We start from the raw sequence: 14,073 nt of genomic DNA on the forward strand, positions 1-14,073 counted from the left end.
AAAGTCAAAGCTCCGTAGAACTAGAATAATAGTGGTCGGTAAGTTCACATGAACCTGTGTCAAAGGTGATATGAAAGTCAAAGCTCCGTAGAACTAGAATATTATTGGTCAGTAAGAAATTGAATCGCTAAAGGTTTTTTTTTTACCACTTTTTAACCTTGTAGAGTAAGCTATTATTTTAGTAATTTGGAGACTGGAAACAATCTCATTTTTATTGAATCGCTAAAGCTTTGTTTGTTTGTTGTTGACACAAAATTGTGGACTATCTGCGCAGTAGCCACAACAGGGATCGAATCCCGGATATTGGCAACATAAGCCCTCACGCTTACCGTTAGAGGATAACCACCACCAGCTCTTTAAAGACGAAGAAATGTTATAAAAAGGCAAAAAAGTTTCTGTAAGAAAATAATGAAGGACTATATGTCAGTGCAAAATATTGTTACTTGTGAAAAAAAGATAATTCAGTTAAATTGCGTTTGTAATTTTTGTCTCATTTCTGATATGTTGGGGGGTGGTAGTACATTTTTGATGGGCTATACGCTTGTAGAACAATATTTATTGGCTCGTGTTTTCAGGTTTGTCGGAAGCCTCGCGGAGGTATGGTCTACTGGGAACTTCCGCTTAGATAACTTCCTGACTGTTAATGAGGTAGAGCCGTTCTCGTCACGCGTAGAGAACGAGATTTCTATGGAATTATGGACAGGAAATTGAAGATCCTTCGATTGTTGCCTGAATGGTTAATGCAGGAAATCGTACAGCGGTCTCGCATTTAGGGTAACAGTTATTCTCACATGTAGTGATTTTTTTTTTGGAAGTTCCCCCACGTGTTCTCATGACGTGTCGGTCATCAGGGACTATTAACAAATCTCCAGCGAAACGTATGATAAGAAACAATTTTTATTTTGTAAATTACAGACCTTTATTTAATTGTTTGTTTGTTTCTTGATAAACAGAATAGTCACAGTTTCATTTGTCCTACCGCGGGTATCGAAACTCTAACTCAGGCTTTTCATTCTTAAAGCAAAAAAGTAGTTGTTTTCGAGAACATTCTCTACGTTTTTTTGGGGGTGGGGGGTGGGGGAGGTGTATAAAGTGACTTGGAACACAACTACTTGGAGGTGTGTTCCTTGTTCAAGCCCCCACCCCCACCCCCAGTGGCAAAGCGGACTTACAGCGCTAGAAACCGGGTTTCGATAGCCGTGGTGGGCAGAGCAGCGATAGCCCCTTGTGTAGCTTTGTGATTAATTCCAAACAAACCTTGTTTAAGTAAAAGTGGAGATATTACCGTATTTCATGTGACTCCAGTCCTTAGTTTAATTATAATACACAATTAGTTCACGACATTAAATACGTCCTGAGTGTTTGTTTGTTTTAGCGCCTGGCTACACAATGGTATATCTACTCTCTGTTCGCCGCAGGAAATCGAATCCCGTATCTTAGCGTTATAAACCCTCAAACTCACCAGGAGGCCTTACGGAGTTGAAGTGGAGAAAACATTGGCCCTCTTGCATTTTGATTGTTTGTTTTCTGGTCTTTTTATTGTTAGGCCCGGCATGGCCAGGTGGTTAGGGCGCTCGACTCGCAATCTGCGGGTCGCGGGTTCGAATCCCCTTCACACCAAACATACTCGCCCTTTCAGCCGTGGGGGCGTTATAATGTTGTGACGGTCACTCTCACTATTCGTTGGAGAAAGAGTAGCCGAAGAGTTGGCGGTGGGTGGTGATGACTAGCTGCCTTCCCTCTAGTCTTACACAACTAAATTAGGGACGGCTAGCGCAGATAACCCTCGTGTAACTTTGCGCGAAATTCAAACAAACAAACTTTTTATTGTTCAAAAGTTCGACAACCCTAGTCTGAGTCATCAGTCTCCATCAACTTGAACAACACTTCCAGTGCGTTTTTTTCTAATTTTTCAAATATTCTTTCTTGTGTAAACAACAGGGTCTTATGAAATTACACTACGCACACTTTGGCGCTAGGTTTCGGCGGTGACGTCAGTAGCCGTTCACGCAAGGTAAACATTAAAATCTGTACGGCACAAAAAAGAACGCCGTTCCATCCGTGCTCGTCACTTTACTGTTTTGCTAACCCTACGGCACGCGCTGTTATTGAAAACGACGAATGTGACACTGTCCTCCTTGTTCTAGCGCCTATCTGATGTGTTATTATAGAACGTTGACTTTGAAACATGTGAAAGCTAATATTTCTTCAGTATTATTGCTTTTCGCCGAAAACAAACCTTCAAATATCGTTTGAAACAAAAGATGTTTTCAAGCTTTAACACAAAAGATTTCAAAGTAATACTTTTCGAAATTTATTTTGATAAAAGAGACAAATTAAGGTTTCGCTGTCAACTATAGTTTGCAGAAGAAGCAGATGAAATCAATAGTTTGAAGTTCAAAAAATATGATGAATAATATGAAGAAGTCCTGAGAAACTATGATGAATAGTTAAGCTTCAAAAAGATATGATAAAGAGTGGGGAAAAGTTCTAATGAATAATGAAGACGCTTTGAAATCTATAAATAAAAGCTTTACAGTTCTGGACAAAAATATAATTAGAGTTTCAAGAGATGAACTTTAATTGAAAGACATAAATCAGGGGAAACTTAATTTCCCTCATGTCTTACTTTGAGGAATATCTTGAACTCAAATGTAAATACTACCAAGTAATGAAGGCGCTTTATTTGACGAAAGAGTAAATGTTTTTATTTTCTATTTTCTCGGGACAGAAAGAGAAAGGTGGAATTTTAAGGTTAACGTTTGATCAAAGCATGTTACATACTTAGATCAGAATTACTAATTAACCCGCTAATTAATTTAATTAACTTAACATACCATTAGAGTAAGAAGGTTTAGAATAAATTGTGCAAAACAATGGAAATAATATACAATACCAATAATATATAACATAAACAATATATAATACCAATAATATATAACATAAATAATATACAATACCAATAATGTATAATATAAACAATATATAATACCAATAATATATAACATAAATAATATACAATACCAATAATGTATAACATAAATAATATACAATACCAATAATATATAATAAAAACAATATACAATACCAATAATATATAATAGAAATAATGTACAATACCAATAATATATAACATAAATAATATACAATACCAATAATGTATAACATAAATAATATACAATACCAATAATATATAATAAAAACAATATACAATACCAATAATATATAATAGAAATAATGTACAATACCAATAATATATAACATAAATAATATACAATACCAATAATGTATAACATAAATAATATACAATACCAATAATATATAATAAAAATAATATACAATACCAATAATATATAATAGAAATAATATACGATACCAATAATGTGTAACGTAAATAATATACAATACAACTAATATACAATACCAATAATATATAATACAAATAATATACAATACTAATAATATATAATACCAATAATAGTATAATAGAAATAATATACAATACCAATAATGTATAACATAAATAATATATAATAAAAATAATATACAATACCAATAATATATAATAAAAATAATATATAATAACAACAAATATTAATATTTCTAGCAGGGAAACAACAACAAATATTAATATTTCTAGCAGCGAAACAACAACAAATATTAATATTTCTAGCAGGGAAACAACAACAGATATTACTATTTGTAGAAGAGAAACAGAAACAACAGATATTACTATTTGTAGAAGAGAAACAGAAACAACAACAAATATTACTATTTGTAGAAGAGAAACAGAAACAACAACAAATATTACTATTTGTAGAAGAGAAACAGAAACAACATATATTACTATTTGTAGAAGAGAAACAACAACGGATATTACTATTTGTAGAAGAGAAACAGAAACAACAACATATATTACTATTTGTAGAAGAGAAACAACAACAGATATTACTATTTGTAGAAGAGAAACAGAAACAACAGATATTACTATTTGTAGAAGAGAAACAGAAACAACATATATTACTATTTGTAGAAGAGAAACAACAACGGATATTACTATTTGTAGAAGAGAAACAGAAACAACAACATATGTTACTATTTGTAGAAGAGAAACAGAAACAACGGATATTACTATTTGTAGAAGAGAAACAGAAACAACAACATATATTACTATTTGTAGAAGAGAAACAGAAACAACAGATATTACTATTTGTAGAAGAGAAACAGAAACAACATATATTACTAGTTGTAGAAGAGAAACAACAACATATATTACTATTTGTAGAAGAGAAACAACAACATATATTACTATTTGTAGAAGAGAAACAGAAACAACAGATATTACTATTTGTAGAAGAGAAACAGAAACAACAGATATTACTATTTGTAGAAGAGAAACAGAAACAACAACAGATATTACTATTTGTAGAAGAGAAACAACAACATATACTACTATTTGTAGAAGGGAAACAGAAACAACAGATATTACTATTTGTAGAAGAGAAACAGAAACAACAACAGATATTACTATTTGTAGAAGAGAAAAAACAACATATATTACTATTTGTAGAAGAGAAACAGAAACAACAGATATTACTATTTGTAGAAGAGAAACAGAAACAACAAATACTACTATTTAGTTGATTAATATCATAAACGACTGGTTTGTTTCTGAGATTTCTCAAGAAAACAAAAAATAAGCCAGAACTTTTTCTATTAGGAACGAAACAGGTAATATCAGTATGTTACAGGATATTTATATCCCCGGAGCAAGTACGAGCGTACTGCTCTTCACTTAATGACAACTAAGCTTATTTGACGAAGGTATGTTGTTACGAAAATTCCACACAAAGAAATGTCCGAAGCGTTAAGAAAAGGGATAACAGAAATTGATACGCTTTGCGGATTATTCGAGTCTCTACTTTTCTTTTCTCCTTTGCCTTCAAAACTTTTTATCATCATTCCTCTGGAGTGAGAGATTTAGTATTAAGATCCCAGGTGTAGAAATATATTTGAATTTCAACAACGTGTAAGACTTAGTGAAAGAAAAAAACGTACTACAGATACGCGCGTGCTTGTTACAGTTTTATACAGGTTGTTCTCGAACACAGCGCGAGTTTGTTTCACCTTAGGCTTGGGATGATGTCAAACTTAAACCCGGAAATTTAAATAGTTTTTGGTGGATGGTTATGGTTCAGTTCTTTCCATGTATTTATTTGTGTCTTATTAAAATCTTCTATTTATTCTGGATGAAACTGCATTCTTTATTTACTTCAGGGCGTTTCTGATGAGATTATCGTCTGACAATCATTCTAGTGTACATATTTTTGCCGAAGGTTATTTAATATCTTTATATTTTGAGAATCGTTTCGATAACAATTTATTACGTTAAGAAGATATCCTTGTTACGCACCTGCTCGTGTACAGATTAACTGGTGAAAACGTGCCTGCCTTTCTGAAGTTCTGCATGTAGTATCACTATAATAGTATACTAAAAGCTGTTTGTTTGTTGTTAAGCCTAGTGCTACACAATGGGCTATCTATGTTTTTCCCACCTTAAATACCTGAACCTGATTTTTAGCGTTAAACGCCCTCTGGCTTACCGCTGATTAACCAGGGGGACTCAAGAAACTAAAAAAAATAAATAAAAAATAGCAGCAACAAAAACCACTTAGTGGTTAACGTACCAGACAGGATTCATGGTTTGCGTCCCCTTTCATTAAAAACGCACTCCGTACTTGGGGTTGTGGGTGCGCTATCAATTCAAAATTAGGGACAACATGGCGGCTGTGTGTGGCTTTCCTCGCAATTCTATAGCAAACAATACAGTGGCACTCTTATACGTATTTGTTTAATCTTTCTGCTGTCAACAATGCTTGAAACAAAGGATATTATTAGCATTGGTTTCATTAACCATGATGGATAACCTATTAGGAAACCATTCTCATTAACTGTTAGTATTGGTTTCATTATCCATGATGGATAACCCATTAGGAAACCAATCTCATTAACTGTTAGTATTAATTTCATTATCCATGATGGATAACCCATTAAGAAACCAATCTCATTAACTGTTAGTATTGGTTTCATTATCCATGATGGATAACCCATTAGGAAACCAATCTCATTAACTGTTAGTATTGGTTTCATTATCCATGACGGATAACCAATTAGGAAACCAATCTCATTAACTGTTAGTATTGGTGTCATTATTCATGATGGATAACCCATTAGGAAACCAATCTCATTAACTGTTAGTATTGGTTTCATGCTCCATGATGGATTACCCGTTAGGAAACCAATCTCATGAACTGTTAGTATTGGTTTCATTATCCATGATGGATAACCCATTAGGAAACATATCTCATTAACTGTTAGTATTGGTTTCATGCTCCATGATGGATTACCCGTTAGGACACCAAGCTCATTAACTGACACGTGACCTTTAGACTACAAAGACCTTACAGAATCGAAGCAAGTAAAATCCAGACGGAAATTCAACCTCAACAGACTTGCAGTGTGTATAAAATACTACCATATCCGCCATTATACAAAGAAAGGGTGGTCCAGAAAGATTCATATTTAAATCATCTATATAAAAAGGGTGGTCCACCGAGATTCGTTTTTAGATCATTTTCACAAATAAAAGGTGGTATAAAGAGATCCATTTTCAAATCATCTCTACAAAGAAGGAGAGTTCTGCCAAGATCCGATATTAGATCATCTCTCCAAAGAAGGGGTGTTCTCTCAAGATCCGATATTAGATCACCTCTCCATAGAAGGAGTGTTCTGCCAAGATCCGATATTAGATCATCTCTCCAAAGAAGGGGTGTTCTGCCAAGATCCGATATTAGATCACCTCTCCATAGAAGGGGTGTTCTGCCAAGATCCGATATTAGATCATCTCCCCCAAGAGGGGTGGTTCACCGAGATCCGAATTAGGTCTTCTCCCCGCATAAAGATGGTGCACCAATATTTGTAATTAGATGATCTCCATCCCCACCCCCAAAGAAACAACAACAAACAAAACAAATGTGGTTAACTATAATTTGATAGATTGCTCAAGCATTTTTCCTAGATCTAAATAATAACTAAGGTGCAAGTAGCGCCACCGTTGGTGAAATATTGAACCTCGTCGTCACACACACATTTATTATATATTTTTTTAACATGGGCGAAAGACTAAATCACGTTATTGGCAAATCCAATTTATTTTACCTGAATATCTTATCTTCAGAATGCTTTTCATAAACTTTAAAACTATTAAATAAAACATGGCGCAGATTTATAAATATATATAGAAAGAGATGTGAATGGTCTCCCTGCTGGTTCGTTGGATATATATTTTTTATTAATAGAAGTTATATTTTTGTTGCATCAAATAGTTAAACGTAATCAACGCAACTGAAGATTTACAGAATGATCGATGTTTGTGAACAAATAATCTCATTTACGCTTGATTTAACTGAAAGTGCTTTTTTTATGTTGTTCAAACTAGTGGTTTACTACCAAACATTATCTGTCAACTTGTGAAAAGTGATGAATTTTTAACAAAGTGGGAAAATGAGTTGAACAGCTTTTGTGGAGTTATCTGACACCGCCATGAAGACATATTTTTCCAAAAAATGATAGTAACCACTTAGAACAGGTACATTGCATCTATTGCTATAAAACATTTTTATAGACAAAGTTTTGTAATAGAAGTGAGCTTTTTTAATAGAGTTTTGAGCTTCATCAATTTTTGATTCTGGCGCGGACTGTCCCTGTGGTACAGCTCAGGATTTTGGAGCTGGTAAGTCCAGTTCGAAACAGTGAGATACCATAAAATATTCCTCACAATTTAAACCGTGGGTTCGTTATAAGAGTGATAACCAGTCCCTTGGCGTGAATACTGGTTGGATGCATTCCCTGTGATCAGTAGTTCAAAATTACGGACTGCGAGAGACAGCCTTGGTAGTTTTGTCATAAAATCTTAACATCCTAAGCCTCATTTAGATTCAAAAATGACCCTCGGCCCTCCAGGAGGCGATGATTGGGCCATGATCATCAACACCTTCTAAATCCTGATTTCTGCCCTTTTGCACCCTTTTATTAATAGGTCTTTCATAACAGCTTGTTACAGAGATTTGGGTTGTAATCCGTGAATAGCCATTGACTGACCACGGCATTAGAAAAACTAGGTCTTTCATAACAACTTGTTACAGAGATTTGGTTTGTAATCCGTGAATAGCCATTGACTGACCACGGGATTAGAAAAACTAGGTCTTTCATAACAACTTGTTACAGAGATTTGGTTTGTAATCCGTGAATAGCCATTGACTGACCACGGGATTAGATAAACTATATTTTCTACTTGGACAATACATAAAGCTGTTCACTAAACGTTGTACATTTGCTGTTATGTTAAATCTATATTAAAGTTTTTCTTCATTACCCATTCAAGCCGTCTCCAACCATTATTAAACGGTAAGTAAATTAAACTATTAAATAGCCAATATAAAAGGTTTTTCAAGGGTTTCGATAAATGAAGAGAAGAAGAAAGTTCACGGACTTGTGTCTATTTTAGTCTGAATTAAAATCTGATGGCAATGAAGATTGATTGAGTTTTAATATGACAGAAGGAGATCAATACTTTCCGATATGACATAAAATCGCACTCAATAAAACTGAGGGCTCATGACGCCAAAAACCGGGTTTTAATACACGCGGTGAGCAGCGCACAGATAGCCCATTGTGTAGCTTTGTGCTTAACAACAAACAAACAAGCTTTTCCGGAGTTTAAAAGAAAGAGAGTCCTCGGTGGGTCAGTAGTAAGTTTACGAACTTACAAGGCTGAAATCCGGGGTTCGATTCCCCGCTATAGACAAAGCGCAGATAACCCATTGTGTAACTTTGAACAAAGGAAGAAAAAAAAAACAAACAACAGTTTATTTTAGAGCAAAGTCACTTTAGGCTATTTGATGTGTCCTTCGAGGGGAATCGAACCTCGGATTTTAGCGATGTAAATCTGTATCTTTTACCGCAAAACAAAACCAAAAAACAAAAAAAAGAGAAATAATTTTTAAATTGTGGTTTAGTTATTGATTTTAAGAAATAAGAGTCTTGTCACGTTTCTCGAGGTATAAAAACCAAAAATGAGTTTGTACTTCGTGTAATAAAGTTGCAAATAAAGAAATGTGTGGAAGATGCTAATTACAATCAATATTTATAGTTGATGAGCTTGGCTTAAATTGCGTCAGTAAGTACTGATTACGGAGACTCGGTACCTCAAGAATTCATATAGACAAACTGGTTTCTAATGAAGTCATCACAAAATAACTTTTTTTTTCATTGGTTTGGTCTTAACGTTAGTTTTGCGTCAGGTTCTCGCGCGCTAAGGATGAAGGTTAATAGAAACGTCTAATGAAAAGTTTATACGAAATCAGCTAAATATTTACGAAGTCATAATGTTCTAAGCAGTTAAGTTCCGTAACTAGGGTACAACGTAACCAAGGAAACGCTTACATTAGTTCGTGATGTGAATACTTCCAAAAAGTCGCTGCTATAAAGTAGATTTGAGAAGATATTACATTATTAACCCTAGTTCTGGTTCTCTAGCGTGTTCTGAAAAGCCAATATTAAGGATCTGTAAAGTTATTAGATTCTTAACGATAGTCCTGGTTCTGTAGGGTTTTCTGGCAAGCCAGTGTTACCCGAACATATTACAGTCAACCAGAACAAGCAGATCACATTGTGTTACGAGACCTGCATGTAGTGTAAGTCTACACAGTACAAAGTCAACTCTGATTTTAACCAAATAAAATAACTCACATTATAAAACATTAGATAAAATAATTTCTATATTATTCGTTATAAGAGTGTACACAAATTATATAGTAATGTTGATCAAAATCAATAAAGAACTCAACACGAAACATGCATATTGTATTAAAAACACACATATATATCTAAATCACTCAACACGAAACATACATATTGTATTAAAAACACATATATATATCTAAATCACTCAACACGAAACATACATATTGTATTAAAAACACACATATATATCTAAATCACTTAACACGTGTTGAGTGATTTAGATATATATGTGTGTTTTTAATACAATATGTATGTTTCGAAACATACATATTGTATTAAAAACACACATATATATACTAAATCACTCAAAACGAAACATACATATTGTATTAAAAACACACATATATATATCTAAATCACTCAACACGAAACATACATATTGTATTAAAAACACATATATATATATCTAAATCACTCAACACGAAACATACATATTGTATTAAAAACACACATATATATCTAAATCACTCAACACGAAACATACATATTGTATTAAAAACACACATATATATATATCTAAATCACTCAACACGAAACATACATATTGTATTAAAAACACATATATATATCTACATCACTTATTATTCAAATGTAGTCTTCAGCTCATATCATTTTACCAAAAAAAAAAAGATTTTATGTTCAAATTCACTAAAAACTAAATTTCGCTTGAAATGTTTTCCAGAAACAGTCCTTACAAATTTTGCACGTAAATAATCAACTAGCTTTAGCACAAATTTTTTAAGAAATGAGACTACTTACTGTCGTAATCATTGTAAAGGTGTGGGGATGCAGTAACCAGTTGGTCGACGACTACAAGAACGCAAAGAAACGAAACACAGGTTTTAAAGAATGTGGTTGAGTCCATCTTAGTAGCAAGAACAGCACAGGGTGAAGTCCTGCCAATGGACAATGAAATAAGCAAACATTTTTCTCAGGCAGCTCAACAACAACAACAACAAAAACTTAAAACGTTATTAACTGTGATATTTTAACCAAAATTTAATTCTTTTATTGCCCTTCTTTAGAGTACGGGCAAGTTTATAGCTACCCCCCCCCCCCCAGAACACTGCCAAAGGTGTATGAGATACTCTGGGTGTATGAGATACACTCAAGGGTGTATGAGATACTCTGGGTGTATGAGATACACTCAAAGGTGTATGAGATACTCTGGGTGTATGAGATACACTCAAAGGTGTATGAGATACTCTGGGTGTATGAGATACACTCAAGGGTGTATGAGATACTCTGGGTGTAGGAGATACACTCAAGGGTGTATGAGATACACTCAAGGGTGTATGAGATACTCTGGGTGTATGAGATACACTCAAGGGTGTATGAGATACACTCAAGGGTGTATGAGATACACTCAAGGGTGTATGAGATACTCTGGGTGTATGAGATACACTCAAAGGTGTATGAGATACTTTGGGTGTATGAGATACACTCAAGGGTGTATGAGATACTCTGGGTGTATGAGATACACTCAAGGGTGTATGAGATACTCTGGGTGTATGAGATACACTCAAGGGTGTATGAGATACTCTGGGTGTATGAGATACTCTGGGTGTATGAGATACACTCAAAGGTGTATGAGATACTCTGGGTGTAGGAGATACTCTGCACAACTTTTATCTTAATCTTCAAAATATGTGTGATGTTAATGAATGTTCTGAGAAATGGGGACGCAGTAAAATTGAATATTTTATAATTAATTAGATCATAGCTTCTCCAGAACATCTATTGAACCTGATCATACTGACCACCCAATGCCACCTAGAATGTATAACAGGCGAAAACGTGCACATAAGTAAAAACATAATTAATTAAATAAAAGAACCTCGTATTAATATCCATCATTGGAACGATTTCCGATTATTTTCGTTTTATTCCAGCATTTTCCACTGACTTAACACGGATTTCTTCTACTTAGTCATCAACTGTTAATTTTTAATTTTTTCCCTCGTTATCTGATGGTTGAAGATAGAAAGCAGTTCTACGGAGAATAACACAACACATTACACACATATATATATAACACATGTTACTGATTGCTCAGACAATTCTTCAGGCTGGAATGAAACATCAAGGGAAAAAAGTTAGTGACGAGGGATATAAGTCCACGAAACCAGTATAATTCAGTAGGAAAATAGTTAGTGACGAGGGATATAAGTCACGAAACCAGTATAATTCAGTATTTCGTGAACTTATATCCCTCGTCACTAACTGTTTTCCCCAGTATAATTCAGTGGGAAAACAGTTAGTGACGAGGGATATAAGTCCACGAAACCAGTATAATTCAGTGTTTCGTGAACTTATATCCCTCGTCACTAACTGTTTTCCCCAGTATAATTCAGGGACAAGTGCCGAATCAAATTTCAGATTAGTCTTATTTATTTTTAACACCAGGTGTTGCTGCAGTATGTGCAAAAGTAAGAAAAAAATTTGCCCCAGTTAATTTAAAGTTTCACCTTGCTGGAATGTATAGAAATGATCCATGCTATGTCAGGTCAAAGTTCGAGTTACATTCGGTTAAAGTTCACCTTTTTTTCGGTCATCGTTCTTGTTGCTTTAGGTCAAAGTTAAATATTAGGATAGTGTACAAGCTCAACGTTTTGGCTTCGTGACTTTATCAGGGGTCATTCAATTTATTTGCTCACGATGGAGGCGTAAAGCCGAAACAAAATAAGACAACTTGTAAGGTTCTCTGGAGTTTATGGTTATACTACTTATTAGTAATTATTGTACTATGCCCCAGTCAACATTATTTAGATTACAAGTTGAATTGTTTCCTTTTAAGGCTCTATAGGTGATCAGTGAGTTTTGGATCAGCTAAATTTTTAATGGAGTTTTGTAACTAGAAACATTACATTCTTCTACTTATATAATTGGTGTTTCCACTAGCTCCTTCTTGTTGCTTAGAAACGTAGGATTATGGATTCAGAAAAGGTAATAATATCACATGTTACACAAGATTGAGGGAACATTTATTATTTACATATCAAATCGGTCTTCGTGATGATAACATATCTCGAACAATAAATGACACATGAGTGGACGTTAAGACCGAGATGAATCTTTACGAAAAGTAGTTTTTTTATCATCCTTTAGGCGAGGAACTTTTGGCATATTTGATAAATAATTAGGCAAGTTTATGCGAAGGGGGAAAAGGAGGCGTCATGGAAGTTTCGTTAGAAACTATACATGTTTGGGGTCACGCCTTCTGTTCGAATTTCCGAGAGAGAACACACACACCTTCGATAAAATGAAAACAACATCAGCCAATCAGGGGTGGATACAAAATTTTGGAATGAGTGGTCTAACTCTTGGAGAAAAGAGCTAATAAAACACCGAATAAATAGTATCTATATTAGAGCTTCAAACACCGAGTAACAAAATATATATTTTTTAAGGTTTTTTTATATATACTCTTCATCCCTGTATTCGCTCTTGGTTATCACTAAACTGAAAGTACGTTAACAACCGTTGCTATATAACAAGCTCTATCTTCCTGCAATCGATTGGAATTCGAAAGGACATGATTATATATATATATATCCAACAAACTGACCAATTCTGTAGATTTTCTTATGTTTCTGATTGGATATTTCTAAATATCGTGTACGTCTCACATAAGATACGTGTAAGACGTGTCACGTATATTTAAAGTCATTGAACGTGAAAATAAATTATAATCAATTTATGAATGTAATTTATTCCACACCCAGATTGATAAGTTTAAAGTTATTTGGAAAATAAAATGAGATTGTAAAAATGTGAAAAAAAAAGTCCAGTGCGCGTAGTGTAACAAAACTGAAACCCAAGGTTTATTTTTTATGGATATATCGTGGCTGGAAATTACACTCTGTCATCATCAGATTGTTGTGTTTTATTGTTGATAGTATTATTGGTTTTTTTCTTGCTGGTCTATCATTATCAGACTGTTGTGTTTTATTGTTGATAATATTATTGGTTTTTTCTTTGCTGGTCTATTATTATCAGACTGTTGTGTTTTATTTTTGATAATATTTTTGGTTTTTTTCATTGCTGGTCTATCATTATCAGACTGTTGTGTTTTATTGTTGATAATATTATTGTTTTTTTCTTTGCTGGTCTATTATTATCAGACTGTTGTGTTTTATTGTTGATAATATTATTGGTTTTTTACGTTTGCTTGGTCTATCATTATCAGACTGTTGTGTTTATTGTTGT

At 33.8% G+C, this 14,073-nt stretch overlaps 1 long non-coding RNA gene across 1 annotated transcript in view; it reads right to left on the reverse strand.

Annotated features, from left to right (window-relative positions):
* LOC111083686 overlaps positions 1-14,073 on the reverse strand; it is a 27,951-nt gene that overhangs the window by 2,724 nt on the left and 11,154 nt on the right. Inside the window, exon 2 of the long non-coding RNA XR_002609187.1 lies at positions 10,624-10,760. This is a non-coding gene — a long non-coding RNA (uncharacterized LOC111083686). The remainder of the gene's footprint in view (positions 1-10,623; positions 10,761-14,073) is intronic.

The sequence above is a fragment of the Limulus polyphemus genome, unplaced genomic scaffold (assembly GCF_000517525.1).
Source record: "Limulus polyphemus unplaced genomic scaffold, Limulus_polyphemus-2.1.2 Scaffold10673, whole genome shotgun sequence".
Classification (NCBI taxonomy): domain Eukaryota; kingdom Metazoa; phylum Arthropoda; class Merostomata; order Xiphosura; family Limulidae; genus Limulus; species Limulus polyphemus.